The 16,431-nt window shown below is 40.5% G+C and overlaps 1 protein-coding gene across 5 annotated transcripts in view; it reads right to left on the bottom strand.

The window, feature by feature from the left end:
* LOC149785447 (epidermal growth factor receptor kinase substrate 8-like protein 2) overlaps positions 1-5,887 on the bottom strand; it is a 171,577-nt gene extending 165,690 nt beyond the window's left edge. For 3 of the 5 annotated variants that reach the window (XM_089979275.1, XM_089979277.1, XM_089979278.1), the window contains exon 1: positions 5,440-5,568. The gene's annotated coding sequence lies outside the window, so the exon portion shown is untranslated. Of the gene's footprint in view, positions 1-5,439; positions 5,569-5,747 lie in introns of those variants that run through there. The other 2 variants (XM_089979276.1, XM_089979279.1) reach the window with 1 other exon arrangement.
* Between the last annotated feature and the right edge of the window lie 10,544 nt (positions 5,888-16,431).

Below are 16,431 nucleotides of genomic sequence, written 5' to 3'. Positions count from 1 at the left end.
CCAGATGAAAGATAAAAAGCAATTTAGTTCAAATTCTTTAAAAGCTATATAAAATAATTGATAATGGTTTGCCGTGGTGTATTTCTGCATAGCAAAATAAGGTTATTTAGCACGAAGGGAATCAGAGTAAAGTGCATAGCCCAAGAAACACTTGCTGACCCAGGCCTGTCCTACAGCGGGATGCGAATCTGCACTCTTTGGTCCCAAGTCCAGGATGCCAACCACTGAGCCACTGTGCTCCAAAATAATAGCTAAAGGTAAACAAATATAAAATCCCTCAAATATTGAGTCCCAGTTATTACAAACTGCATTCCCTCAAAAAGTCCAAGATTTATATGGTGAAAACATCATCAATTTTCTTAACTGCACATATTTCTGTAGCATTTTAGCACAATTCCCAAGTCAATATAAGCATATAATCTGATGATAGCACTACAATAACTTTAAAAACAACCACCAAGGTAGCCATTTTGGAGGTCAGATCAACATCATTATAATACAGGACCAATACAATATACATGTATTGCAAAAAGCTTCAATTTTTTTTCCTTTTTTTAAAATATATACAAATGTGCTGGTATAGCTATTTGCCCATGAGAAGTAGCTGTGATGATCTTTTAACTTTGAATGTTGTTGCAGTTATCATGGAGGTCTTATTTGCATTATTTGATTTAGGGCCAACTAAATAATGTTGACTAGACCAAATCCTCAGGATAAGCAACAGCAAGGTTTTCATGATGGTTCCAGCTGCAATTATTTTGCAAGATTAGGCCAGTGCCATTTTAATATTGGACATTGGGATTTTTTCATTAAAAATATTTCAGTGGAAACTCCATGTCAATACAACCATCTCTTAAGATGTACAGTAGTAGCAATACAAATTTAAACATGTGGCAGCCAAATTTTATATCCATTGGGTACCATTTTCATTTAGGACTAACAAGCATATCAAAATGCAAATTTTTTTGAAAACCACATGCTAATAGGACTATCCATTCAGGAAAAGAAGTGACAAGAGTTTAACGATGGCCTGGTGACCAAATTAGATGTCAGATCTGCACATTTGTCATTTTAAACCATCTACATCTCAAAAGAAGTATTTTAGTGAAAAACCAAAGTCAATACAACCATCTGTTCAGAAGGAACAGATATTAGTGTTTAGAATCCATTTAAATCCAATGACGACTCAATCAGTTCATCAGAATTAATCAAATATTCACTGTACTCCTAATGACCCAAGGAAAAAAAAAGCCAAAGAAACAAAACGCTGGCAGAAAGGAAGCCAAGGAAAGCTGAAAACCGAAATCTTCTTATTAATATTAAAATGCAAACCAAACAGACTGATTATTATCCTTTAAATTCCCAGACAAACTATCTTGCTGAGCAAAGTTGTTGACAGATAAATGTGACTGCTAAAGGGCACCACGAACTTCACTGAGCAAGACCCTAATAAATAGTAAACCTGTCTCTCAGCTGGACGATTCTGAAAGATGGCCAATATGTGTTCCCAACAGTGACTGCTTAGTACAAGGAAGTTCCAACTGCATTTATAAACAATGGGTCTTTTTTGCATTATTATGAATAGGTATTATACTTACTCTGTTCAAACCATAACGGGTGGTAAACATGATTAAATGCCACAAAATATAGGTCACAAATAAATAAAAGGTTTAAAAAAGGTGGCCCTTCTGCTTTTTATCCATGGCCTAATGATTAATTTTACAGTAAATCAGACTAAACCAAGATGGAGACAGACAGGTGCTATACGGTAAGGTAATTATACAAATGTGCTGTTAGCTGGCACATATGACAAAAATATCACACCCAATTTAACAAGGACTTGCCCCTCTTACCACATTACTCTTAACAAGAATTAATTTAACATATACAGTAAAATCAGCCTTAAAGGCCACATGTGTTGAATGGTCACCTTTTTTTAAAAACACGTTTTCAGGTTCTCTAACTAAACTGTCTTAATTAACCTCTACTGGGCAACCACCTGTTTTCAACAGTTAATTTTCTTACTTCCCAGAGACATTTTTGATTGCACAAGTATTACACTATCAAAGAAAATGCATTGAGCATATACAATTTTTACTCGTGTGCCAAGATTAAAAAAAAAATTATTCCAGTATAAAACTATGCAGACATCAAAGAACTCCTAACAATGTGTTCCCCACAGATAACAGGTAGTGAGCTTCTTTTATGAGAAAAATACTTAAAATTCAACATTAGGCTTGTTTACTATTTCAAACTTGGTGCACTGTTTGAAACAGGAAACAATTTTTTTTAAATATTACAGCAGTGTGGTAAAAGAAGGAAAAATCAAACTGTATAACATACAGGCATATACACCCACTGGGGGGTGGGGGTGCATTGTAGGGAAAAACTTGGATAACCCACATTTTAAATTCAACTATTTACAGCAACTCAACCAAGATTTTCAAGATGGGCACATATTGGATGTCAGATCAGAATCATTTAACTAAAGATCAACAAAACATTAATAAGATGTCCTTAAGCAAACAACCCATGATAATATGACCATTCCTTCAAGAGTAGTAGTGACAACAAGATTTTCAAGCTGGTCACTGTGGCAGCAATACTAGATCCCAGATAAGCACCATTTTCATTTAGAACCTTACCTAGCTGACCTCATTAGAAGTCTTTTGGTGAAAACCCTATGTCAATATGACTGCCATTCAGAAGGAGAAGGGATATAATAGATTTTCTAGATGGCTGCTGTTGGTGGTCATACTGGACATCAGACTGGTACCAATTTCATTAAAGATGAGTAGATTTAACAAATCTCATGTTGATACAAGCATCTATTCTGGGTAGTAGCGATAACAGAAGATTTCCATGACCACGCTATCTAGATGATGTATTGAAAGACAAACTGGCACCATGTTCATTACAACCAAGAGGACATGTCTTTTGGTGACAACCCCACATCAATATAACTTTCTGTTTGGGAGGAGGTGTAATAAGATTTTCATGATGGCTGTTGTGGTGGCCATATTGGACTTTATATCAGCACTATTTTATTTATCATAGAAAACCTTTCAGTGAAAATTCCATGTTGATATGACCATCCATGAAGAGGAGTAGCTTATAGGTATTTTCTTTTGAATACTTTTGCTCCAAAATAAGAGTTTACACCAAAATGAGCTCCATCCCAACATGCCAATAAAATTCAGTTTAACAACCACTAATGTCAAGCCAAAGAACCCAAATGTGTAGACAGTTGCCCACCTGAAAAGAGACATGTTGCAACAACTACTTCAATGGTTAACAGTTTAATAAAAAATTATATACCGTACCAAGTACATTTTTATACAGTAGTGTGACTTTAAAGAAATTCTTTTTTGAGAGATTTCTTGCATATTGCTGCTCTTGATGTGCTTGAATTCATACAAGTTTTGTGCTATTCTCACATTTGCAAGTCATGGCAGCATCTCTGTATATGAATATTATCATGGACACTAAAAATAGGTCATCATGCTTGGCTAACCTTGTAGTTCACCAATTAAATCACAACTTTAAAGTTTCTGAATGTGACACACCATTTGGAACATATTTTTACTTATGGTAACCCTCCCTAATAGAAATTTGCAATGTTTTATCCAATAGGCTAATAAAAATAACTGAACATGGAATTCCAGAAGTCACAAACACATAAGCTTTAATATGCGACAATCAGATTGCAATAACCAGATTTTCAATAATATGGCTGTGTTGGCCATACCATCTAATGTCTTCTGCGCCAAACCCCATGTCAACATGACCATCCATTTAGGAGTAGCAATAAGTAGACTTTCAAAACGACTGACATGAAAGCCATGCTGAATATCAAATCTGCAACAATTTCATTTAAACCAACATCCTAAAACCTTTCAGTGAAACCCTCTTGATGATATGACCGTCCATTCAGGATCAGTGGCAACTAAATTGTTAACATGCCTGCTATGGCAGCCATACAGACTAGATGTCTGAGCACCACCATTTTCACATAGGATCAAGTGTGTATAAAGTTTCATAATAATCCTCCAAGCAGTTTAAAAGGATTTGCAATAACAACCTTGTGCTAATGGTCAGATGAACTTCCAACAGTGGACAACAGGTAATCCTATAAGCAATGAATATGGAGTATGCTGATAAAGCTAATGCACACTGACATCAGCACCTGGAGAAAACAAACTGCTTTAAAATTTATTTGGAATCCATATCGGAGTGAACCTTTAGCAAAGCAAATGTTTGAAAACAATGCGTAAACTATCTTGGTACTGACATGTGGCTTATATATCAGGATACAGAGAAAACATTTTTAATTTAAAAAACCCAGATCCAGTCTGATTTCAGCAGACAAAATCACATGCAATTATAAGCCCTTTGGAAGAAGTAGAATTTTAGTCTAGGCCAGTGGTTCCCAACCGTTGCAAGTATCAGGACCGCTTCTCAACTTTAAAAAGTTCACAGACCATCAAATGCTTAAAGTTGTATTTTTGGCTCAATTAGCCGTGAAAGTACATAATGACAAACAACAAAAATATGAACTCAGTAACAGTTGTAAATGAATTCACATTTTATTCATCAAAACAGCAAATACAAACATTTGAAAAATAGTATAAAAGAGCCATATTATTTGTTCAGTTTGTAGCACACACCATTGGAATACCCCGCGGTTCCCCTGGGGTCTGTGGCATATGGGTTGGGAACCACTGGTTTAGGAAGTTAATCATTATTGAGGCCACTTACTCTGAGTCTGCGTATATGCACATGCAGGTTGCCGGATAGCACAAATATATCAAGTAGCAAGTGTGTGATATATATATATATATATATATATATATATATATATATATATATATATATATATATATATATATATAAAGTAGATATTATATATCAAACGTCACTGACCGCTGAGAGATATATGATTGACTAAAAAAGAATTTATTATAGAATTGTATGCAAAGACTGAATCTGAATACCGCACTGTATGAAACACCAAGTTCTGTAAACAATACCGAATATACATATCTAAATAAAATATTTACATACATCAATTAATATATGCTCGAGATTATAAATAGCTACCAAAATAAATTGCACAAGACAGAAGAAGTAGGACATTTATGAACGAGAGGTGGGCTGTCAGTCAGAAATGGTAAGTGTGACGAGTGTTTAAGTAACATACATTTTTAGGTTTTCGAGACTGACATTTGTCTAAAAGATTATTACATACAACTATATACATCTTTATCATTAAGAATAATTAAACTTACAAATGCTTTTGCGTAGTTTAATTTTGACAAGACACTTGCATGTGATGTTGTCCTGTGCCAAGATGGCGCATGAAGTTCAAGATGTAAACAGCAGTGATCTATTTGTCCATTTAATCCCTGTACAAATAAAATTTAAACTTCTTGCACTTACCAATATTTCTGCCCGCTTGTCAAAATTCCCTCTGAAATAAAAAATCAACGTATTCCGTCGGCACACTCAAAGACAAGCAGCCAAACCTTAAAGCTTCTATAATCGCTCGATGGGCGAGGCAACCTTTGTGTACGCTATTCTCTTTACTTAGCACACCCAGACGGAAGTTATGTAATCCGAAAATCGTTGACACTTTACAATTTTACAAACAAATGTCTAGCCCCTTCCAAGTGGAAAAAAAATGTAGTTTGTGTTGTAAAAATACTAAAGCATGCTAAAGGAAAAAATATTGTTAAAAACCTACTCACCTGTGTAAATCAGTTTCACGGAACAGCCCTTACATCAACCTGGTTCACTTGTTGGAATGTTAGCGGTCACTGTCACTCTCAAACCCGAGTTTCGCAAACCTTATCGCGTAGTACTGTTATCGGCTGCAATATACACGTAGAAAGAGGCGCGGCTTCTGTTTGCTTTAATTTGACATGCTGTGTAGGTAGAAAAATATACAAATAATCCTCGTGTGAAAATTATGCATCAGGTTAACCAGTCTTCAAAATGTATTTAAATAGCCCAGCATTGAATACCGTTAGTACATTTACATACCAACTTCCTGATTCACATAAAATATATTCATTACACAGGAAGGAAGAAACTTGATTTGACTGTATGTCTACTTTCAAGAAACATACATATCTGGAAGATGTAAGTATGTAATGATTAAAAATTATTCCAAAATTAATAATACTAATTATAATAGCAGAAGTAGTAGTATTAATGACGAATCCAATCCGAGACTAAAGAATGAATAAATGTCAGTAATCAATGAATGCCTGAATAAAGACATCAAACCCATGGCAGCCAAAAAGTAGACCAAAATCATATGCCTTTAGCATTGTCATCATCAAAGTCACTTAGATGATTGTCTCTCTAATATCCTATAGTAGTAGTGAAGGGGGATACTCTACGGACAATGGGAATTAGCATTACAGAACCCCTTGGGACAATCTACGGACAATGGAAATTTAACATGGCGAAAAATCGTGGGACAATCTACGGACAAGGGGAATTTAACATGGGAATAAATCGTGGGACAATCTACGGACAAGGGGAATTTAACATGGGAATAAATCGTGGGACAATCTACGGACAAGGGGAATTTAACATGGGATTTTTTTTAAAAAAAATTTTTTTAAAAAGGGGTAGGCAATTCAAAAGACTATCTCTTTTCGAGAAATATGGCTGGCCCTGAAAAGGGCCTTTGGGTTTTATGTTAATGTATTCATTAACATAAATGGCACCGCATTGGTCTTCTTCTTGTCCTTAGGCTGCGTCTTACTGTTGGTCCGTACATCAGCACTCTTTTCAGGCATCCTTGTCTTTCGACGTAGATCCTACGTATCCACAGGCTGGTGTTTGTCCTGTGGACAACGGTCCACTTCGATCGGACATACATGAGCAAGTCTGTCCGAAACATCATGGAAGACACAAGGGTGGATGACTCAACTGTAGTCCACATCTTGAAGCGACGAGAACAGGTGAATCAATGCAGTGAACGGCGCTTATTTATAGGCGGAGGAAGGATTGAAACGGATTGAGTTCATTTACCAATCCGAACACGCGTTACAGAATTCAGTCAGCTCGCATCCAATCCGAAGAGAGCAGTCTGTGACGTCACGTAGTCAATATAGATTCGCTAGCGCTTGTGTGCAGTCAATCTATGCGACAGTGATTCAACATGACGGAAACTCAGAAAACGATCCAGTGGGGTGCACCAGCAGGGGAGACTGCCCAAGGGAACCCGGACTTACTTTCAGAAGAGGTGAATTGGGATTTGTGGATTTTCTCTCCTCGCAAGAATTTGTTCCGGAACCTTCGTTACTTTCTTCATTACCGCAAGTGGATAATTTTAGACAGAGACAGAAAGAAGAATTGGAGAAATTTATACAACGACAAAAGGAAGCGGAACAGGCTTTTCTCCTACAGCAACAGCAACAAGAAGAAGAGGTAAGAAAAAAACAACAGCAACAACAGCAAGAAGAAGTAGCAGCAAAGAAACAAGAGGGTGAAAATCAAACGGTCACGGTACTGTTGGACATTTTAGCGGAGTTAAGAAGTCTGAAACAAATGTATCAGACTTCTTTATCACGACCGAAGAGAATACGACCTTCCCGAGCCAAACATGTCAACCCTGTGACTAAGCCTACCGTACCACCCTTAGTGATTTCAACCCAATCATTATCATCATCAACATTACGCAGTCCAGAAGTAGGCCTTGGCCGTGGCAAAGGCTTAAGGCAGTTAAAATTGATTGCTTAAACTCACCCCTACACCTTAATTAAAAAAGGCCCTTTTCAGGGCCACCCACATTTCTCGAAAAGAAATACAATTTCAATTTGCCAATAACTCAAAAAAAACTCACCCATGTTACCTTTTTAGTACGTGTCTGTGTATGAGTGCGTGAGTGTAGCTTCTTATTTTAAAATCACAACTCAAAGACACTTACCTTATATCATTCATTTATTCTTTTCTCCATTTTTTACAATCCAATTCACAATTTATAACACAACACTTTAATAAAAAAGTTCATTAATTTCTTCTTTTCTCCTTGTTTAGTCTCTCTGTTTTTTTAATTTCTTCACCGTCACACTCTTTTCCTCTTCTTCCTCCTCGCTTTCTTCCCTTCTTCTTTTTTTCTCCTGTTTCTTTTTCTTCACCTGTCTTCTTTCTTCCTCAGAAGAATCCATCTCTTCCTCTGAAGAATCCCTCTCTTCTTCTGAAGAATTCCTCTTTTCTTCTGACTCCTCTTGTTTCTTTTTTGGGCAATCTGGAGACCAATGTCCTTTTTCTTTACAATAATAACAGGTATCTTGACTTTTGTCTTTTTTATCCCCTGTTTTTTTTCTTTTTTGACGGTCTGGACACTCTGAAGACCAATGCCCTTTCTTCTGACAGATATAGCAAGTATCTTGACTTTTATCTCTAAAGGAAGGAGAATAGTCCGTAGGCTGGTCTGAAGAGAATTTTCTAATGACCCCTCGCAAAGCTCTGACGAAACGTTCCATCTGGTCAGTCTCTTCCATCGTTGTGCTCGGCTTGAGAGTGAAATGAATAGTGAAAGGACAAGACACACACCCTTTTATATACGCTGGTCTGCTATGACTATAAAGTAGTTTATGGTGTTTGAACTTGAGTCATTTGACTTTTTGCTTTCAAGATGAAACGATCCCATTCATTCGAGAAGAAAGAAGAAGAAAGTAAGAGGCAGAAACGTGATCTATCGCCTCGTACCAGGGCTGAAATCTTGGCACAAATTCATGCCAGTGATTTTGAAGAGGACATGAGTGAACCAGAATCCGAACCCTCTAAACCAAGTTCATCACCCTTAGTTAACCCTGAAAATTACTATTCCATTCGAGAGACGGAAAAGCGCTCCTCTAGAAAATTTAGAACTACGGCTTACAAATACACGGTGAAGTTTAAAGATTTCAAGGCTGAAGTGCCGTTAGAGAAAGCAGAAGTGTTCATCACCGAGGTGTGGGATTCTTTGCTCACTGCACTCAAGCGACAATGTCAACCCAAAGAAGACGATCGCTTGAGACTTTCCATACAACACGACGGTTTGAAATCCCCTGTTTGGATCGAGTTTAGCACCCCTGCAGAATTAACTGCTTCCAAAGTCATGGACAAGATTCAACACGTACAACAATCTAATGATCAGTTTGACATCACCGATGGTAAAGCCACACTGGACATGACCCACGTCTCTCCTCCTCAAGGGACAGGGCGCAAAAAGATGTTATTGGTGGACGACCTTCGCAACACCAAAACAAGTCTCGTCCGAATTAAGAACCCTCATGACCAGATGTGTTTAGCCCGTGCCATCGTGGTGGGACGAACCTATGCCAACAAGAACGACACGGTAGAATGGAAAAGAACCTGGGACACTATTCAACGTTCCGACCGAGCCAAACAACGAAACGAAGCAGAACTCCTGTTACGACAAGCCGGACTGTCCAAAGACACACCCTGTGGCATTCCTGAGATGCAAAAATTGCAAGATGCCCTAGCTCCACGATACACCTTGAAAGTGTACCCTCAAGAAGTGCGCGGGTCTCTGTTGTTTCGAGGGCAAGATTTTAAGGACGGAAAATACATTCACGTTTATCATCACGATGACCATTTTGATACCATTACCAGTATCACCGGATTCCTGGGATACGGTTATTACTGTGAGAAATGTGACCATGGTTATAATAATCGAGAGCAACACAAGCATTGTGGATCGAAATGCTCAGGATGTTTGGCCTCTTCACCCTGTCTGAGCGAAGAACCAGTGCCTTGTTCCACTTGTCTGCGTACGTTTGTCAGCCCTACCTGTTACCAACAACATCTGAAAACGCAAGGTTCACAGAAGAAATGTGCTTGTCAACTCCTGAGATTGTGCCCTACGTGTGAACAAGTCATACGTATCAATAATACCAAGGCACACGTATGTTCAGGAAAGAAAAAATGTCACATTTGTCACCACATCGTGGACTTGGAACACCAATGTTACGTGCAAAAATACCAGCCCCCACCAGAGAAAGAGGACGGTCACAAGAAGAAAGGAAATTTCATCTTTTTCGATTTCGAATGCATGCAAGAAACCGGCATTCACATTCCTAATTTCTGCGTGGCTCATCGAGCGTGCGAGAAGTGCATTCAAGAACCTATCTTCAGTCATTGCCCTCACTGCAGCAAGATTCCCGGAGGGCGTGAAAAAATCTTTCGGGGACCCAACACGCTAGCCGATTTTGCCCAATGGGTCTTAGACCCCGTCGACAAGACGTGGAGCCAAGAGGACATCGAACGTTACGGAGATTGTCATCGTCATGCCACGGTGATGGCTCACAATTTCTCCGGATACGATGGACAGTTTCTTTTGAGGTACTATACAGAACAAGGCACCGAGCGTCCTAAAGTGACTTTGAACGGAGCCAAAATCATTTTCATGCAAGTGGGACAAGTGCAGTTTAAAGATTCGATGAGTTACTTGGCCATGCCTTTGAGTCGAATGCCTAAAACGTTTGGAATGACAGAAATGGCTAAAGGGTACTTTCCACACTTTTTCAATACGGAAGCCAATCAACACGCCGTTCTACCCCATTTGCCTGAGGCTCACTATTACGACCCCGACAACATGCGTACCGAACAACGAGAAGCTTTTTACGCTTGGTACCAGGCTCACGCCTCGGACCCTTTCGACTTTCAGGAAGAAATGCTAAAGTATTGTCGTTCCGACGTGGACATTTTACGGCGTTGCTGTGGAAAATTTCGAGAACTGTTCATGGAACACGGAGGGGTGGATCCTTTGAAAGAAGCTTGCACCATTGCCAAAGCGTGTTCCTTAGTGTATCGACAACGATTCATGCCTGAAAACACCGTGGCTGTCATCAGTCCTCAAACGACCCACTTTGTCAAACGTCAATACTCGGTCAAAGCCCTACGCTGGTTACATTACTTGTGCGACAAGGAAGACAAATGGATTCAGCATGCCCGCAACGGAGGGGGCGAAAAGACCATCGGAACGTATTCGGTCGATGGCTGGGACTTAGAAAACCCCAAGATCGTGTACGAATTTAACGGTTGCTTATTTCACGGATGTCCCGTCTGTTACCCTGATCGTAGCACTAAAAATCAGTTTTTACAACGAACCATGGAAGACTTGTACCAGGACACTTGTCAGCGACGCCTAAAGTTAGAACAGCAAGGATACCAAGTGGTGGAAATGTGGGAACACGAATACGATCACCGTTTGAAAACCGATCCCGAGTTTAAACGCCTCGTGGAAAGTTACCAGTTCATGGACCCGCTGAACCCAAGGGATAGTTTGTACGGAGGAAGGACCAATGCCACCTGTTTGCTGTACCAAGCCGACGAAGAGAACGGAGAAGAAATCAAATACTTGGACGTGTGTTCGCTGTATCCCTACGTGTGCAAATATTGTCGCTTTCCTGTAGGGCACCCGCAATTGCTGACGGAACACATCGACCTGAAAAACATTCGACAATACGAAGGCTTGATCAAGTGCAAAGTTTTACCTCCCACGAACCTATACCACCCCGTCTTACCTCACCATTGTCAAGGCAAACTGATGTTTCCCTTGTGCCGTACTTGTGCCGAAACGTGCAACCAAGACCAACCTTGTCAGCACAGCCAGGAAGAACGTGCCTTGACGGGAACCTGGGTCAGCGTGGAATTGTTCAAAGCTCTGAACATGGGATACCAACTGTTAGAAGTGTACGAAATTTGCCACTTTCCTAAGACACAACAATACCACAAGGGTGACCCCACGCAGAAAGGCATTTTCGCCGACTACGTGGATGCCTTTTTGAAACTGAAACAAGAAGCCAGCGGCTATCCTTCCTGGTGTCACACTCCCGAAGACCAAATACAATTCAAAGAGAAATATTACGAACAAGAAGGTATCACTTTAGACCACATCGAGAAAAACGAAGGCAGGCGATCGTTTGCCAAAGTGATGTTAAATTGCTTGTGGGGCAAAATGGCACAACGCCCGTGTTTACCCAAGACGGAATATTTGACAGAACCTTCCCGCTACTTCCAGATGATTCACGACAAAACCAAATACATGAAACACGTGGACGTCGTTCGAGAGAATTTGATCTTGGTCAATTACGAAGAAGATCTGGACTTTGTGCAAGACGACCCTTTTGGAAACGTCATCATTGCGGCTTACGTGACAGCCCATGCTCGCTTAAAATTGTACGAAGCTTTAGAACTGTTAGAAGAACGCGTCCTGTACTTTGACACGGACAGTTGCATTTACATCCATCACCCGATTCAACATCACCCTGACATCGAAGGAGACCGTTTAGGAGCCTGGACAGACGAGCATCCCGACGACAAGATTCTAAGTTTCGTCAGTGGCGGCCCCAAAAATTACGGCTACGAATACCGGGACAAACAAGGAGAAGTGCACACGACGTGCAAAGTGAAAGGACTGACTCTGAATTATCGTACCAGTCGAGTGGTCAACTTTGGGGTATTGAAAGAAGCCTTGCAATCGGGAGAGGATGGAAACTTTAAAGTGACCACTCACCAACCGAACAAGATTGTACGTTTACCCACTCACCACATCGTCAGTCGACCCCTGGAAAAAGTCTATCAAATCGTGTACCAGAAGCGAGTGCGACTTCCCAATCATTTCACCTTACCGTACGGTCACGTCGGTATTGGTCTGTATATAAAAAAGGAACCCTAGGCAAGATCGATAGTTCATTGTGACTAGCAAGACCGAGCGAACAAGATGAATACTTTGAAAGAGACATCGTTCCAGTTTGGGGATTGTAAAAAAGCTGTATCTTTCTCTAGTGTGACTAATACTGGATGGATAAGACCCAGACATTGCGACGGAAAATGTCCGGAAGGAAACTGCGATTGTCCATGTGGTTACCATTGTAATTGCGTAACGGAGTTTGCAGACGAGTGCGATTGTGAGCCTTGCGATGGGACCGATGCTGTACCTTGTGACCTGAGCGATGCCGTAAAGCATCATGGGAACTTTGTTCTCACTGCCCCTGTCATGGAAAGTGATGCTGTGCGTGTCAAACCTGTGGGATGCGAAAGCGATGCTGCTCGTCCTCTTGGACATTTTACTGGGTTTCGTTTTAAAGGGGAATGTCGACCTTCACGTTTACCTCCCTACGGATGTCATCCAGCCCTGAGCAAACTCCTGCCCATTTCACTCAACCCTCATCGAAACGAACCTGTGAAAAACGAATATTCGTTTCCTGTGCGTTCGTCGGAATACTGCGACTTTGAAAATCGTCTTCAATCGTTCAAAGGAAAATGGCCAAAGTATCTGGGAGGACCGACCCCCGAAGAATTAGCCAGAGCCGGATTTTTCTACTTGGGCGAAGGAGATAAAGTCAAGTGCTTCAGTTGCGGTGTGTCACTTCACCACTGGGAACCGCAAGATTCGGCCTACGTTGAACATGCTCGATGGTCACCGAATTGTCATTACTTACCCTTAGTGGGACCGAGACATTGAAGTAACTTTTTACCATAATCATCTGTTCATGGATACTTTACAAGAGAACATTCGTGCTTTGCCTGTGGAGTTGAGAGAACGCATTTATCGAGAACTGGTCAAAATACAAGTGAAACGTAAAGAACAATTGCATCCGTTACGTCACCGGTGTTTGAACCACTGGTACCTGAAGGCTATACAAGGATTGATTCAATTGAAAGTGTTCCATCGGACAGACATTGATCAACGATCCTCTAGTTTTAAAGAGGATTGGTTTGGTATGGACGATTGTAGTTACATCATTGTAAACGTACTGCATCGAATTCCAGAGGAAGAGTTAACGAATTACCAACATCTTGAACACAATGTCAACTTGGTGAAAGAGGAAACTTCTGAACGAATTGTAATGTGTAGATTAGTGACTCAACGATTTAAATTCGACACTGAAGTGAAACCATGTTTGTGCAAAGAGTACATTTCTTGTGTCAGACCAAAGAGGAATTAGTATGACCTATTCATGGATACTTTGCTAGAGAACATTCGTGCTTTGCCTGTGGAGTTGAGAGAACGCATTTACCGAGAACTGATCAAAATACAAGTGAAACGCAAACTCAAAGTGATTCGTCCGTTTTTAAATTATGCTATGTTCCAAAGTACAAGAAGACTGATTATGAGTGGATATTACATTAGACACAAAGTTAAACGAGGCTATTGGTCGCCACCCAACGATTCCAAAAACAGTGTATATAATTATGGATACTTTACAAGAGTACATTTTGGGCTTGCCTGAGGAGTTGAGAGAAAGGATTTACCGAGAGCTGGTGAAAATACAAGTGAAACGTAAAGAACAATTGCATCCGTTACGTCACCAGATCTTTAACCACTGGTACCTGAATGGTATAAGAGGACTGATTCGTCAGAAATTTTTTCACTGGTCAGACCTTGTTGAATACTTTCAGTATATGAATGATGATGGGCTAGACGTTCGTAATTTTGGTTACTTGGAGATTCACTTACTGCAACGTATTGAGGAAGACGAGTTAAAGGATTACCAACATTTGTTACATGGAATCTGCTTAGAAAAAGACGAAACATCTAGACAAACTCTGACGTTTCAGTTACAGTGTGTAACATTTAAATTCCCTACTGGAGAACGAACGTGTTTGGTTAGAAATTACCTTTATTGCTTCCGAAACAAAGACACTATAAAATCAAGTTGCCATGCCACGGATTATGTCACATATCATTCAACAGATTCCGTGGAAGGAACTCAATGACCATATTCAAACCGTGGATCATTACCGTCGATTATTACAAGAATTGTATCCGTTCAATTTGGGACGACAAGTGGTGTGTGTCTTAGTGACTTGTTTTCTGGGATTTCGTTTACCAGCCGATTCTTTGTGGACTCTTTACGATCAGTACTTACCACCTCCATGGCCTTAAATGGTCACGAAAAACTCCTTTTGCTCAAAGCCTTGCGGTTTCATCTGGATACTTCTCGACCTCAACAGGAAAAAAAGATTCGTCAACTTTTAGCGACCCAAGACGTGTATGACGATGTGTGTGTAGCTTGTGACTTACACCCTCATTGGACAGATGTTCGTGATTGGAAAAAGGGGGGTTTTGAGGCTTGGACCCAAGAAGTGGCCCAGTATGCACAAGAGTTGTTCAAGGAAAAAAGTTACTTTTCAACCCGTGTTAGTGACGGTGCCAGAAGAACCCGTCACCGAGAACAACCACTCGCTTCAGGACAGGACTGTCATGGACATGCCTGAAAGGTCATTCCGGGAGGACACTTGTGTGACAATACCTCATGTAGAGACTGTAAGAACATTACACACTGTCCCTAGGACATCTTGGTTAACCAAAACATGTTGTACAGACACTTGTTTATATTCCACTTTGATCGCTTTGCTGTGTTTTATATTCCTGTACATCACTATTTGGGTTGTATGTATTTTTGTCTTTCGTGTTCATATTTGAAAAAAACATTCAATAAACGTGTTCTGAAAAAGTATATAAACTCTTGTCTTGTTTGTTTTTTCGTGTCACAAGTGACATTTCTCATACCATGGCTACCTCTGCTGTCTCTGCTCCCTCTTCTTCTACTGTCAAAGTCATCGACGAACACTTAGATCGTGCCAGTTGGGAGGCTTTGTATCTTCGCCATCCCTTTAACATGCTCATTGCTGGACCTAGCGGTTCAGGCAAAACCGAATTCGTCAAACGTTTGATCGAACATAAACATCATTTGATCGATCGGCCCCCTCAACGGATCGTGTGGTGTTACAAAGAGTGGCAATCGGCGTACAACCTCTTGCGAGAAAGTCAAGGCGATTCCATCGTGTTTGTGGAAGGCATTCCTAAAGAAGACGATGGCATCGTCTCTGACTCCCGTCTAACCCATTTGGTCATTTTCGACGACATGTTAGGAGAAGACGAAGAAGAAATTAAATTGTGGTTCACGCGCAAAGGGCATCACCGTAATGCCAGTGTCGTTTACATCACCCAAAATTTGTTTCAACAAAGTAAAGCCCATCGCACCATCAGTCTCAATGCGCATTACGTGGTCTTGTTTAAAAGCCCTCGAGATAAATCGCAAGTGCAAGTCTTAGCCAAACAGTTAGGAACGCCTTGGCTAACTCAGGCGTACGACGATGCCACTCAAACTCCACACGCCTATTTACTCGTCGATTTGAAACCTACGACCCCCGAGGATTTGCGATTTCGTACCCACTTGTTTCACCACTGGTGCCAAGACGGAGGGCCTGTCCTGTACACGTCTCCGTCCTCGACTTCATTTCACTCCCCATGAAAAAAATCTATAAAAACCTCAGACCCTTTTTCGTCTGTCTCACACAGTGTGAACATGACGTCCCTTCAGTCTCATCTTCCCGTCAAATTGATTCGTGCCTTGTATGGCATCAGTCGAGAAAAAGATCCACAAACACGAGCCC

The sequence above is a fragment of the Sinohyriopsis cumingii genome, chromosome 13 (genome assembly GCF_028554795.1).
Source record: "Sinohyriopsis cumingii isolate HCF-2022 chromosome 13, ASM2855479v2, whole genome shotgun sequence".
NCBI classification, from domain to species: Eukaryota; Metazoa; Mollusca; class Bivalvia; order Unionida; family Unionidae; genus Sinohyriopsis; species Sinohyriopsis cumingii.
Note: the sequence above shows the minus strand (reverse complement) of the source record. Positions and strands in the feature narration are given on the sequence as shown.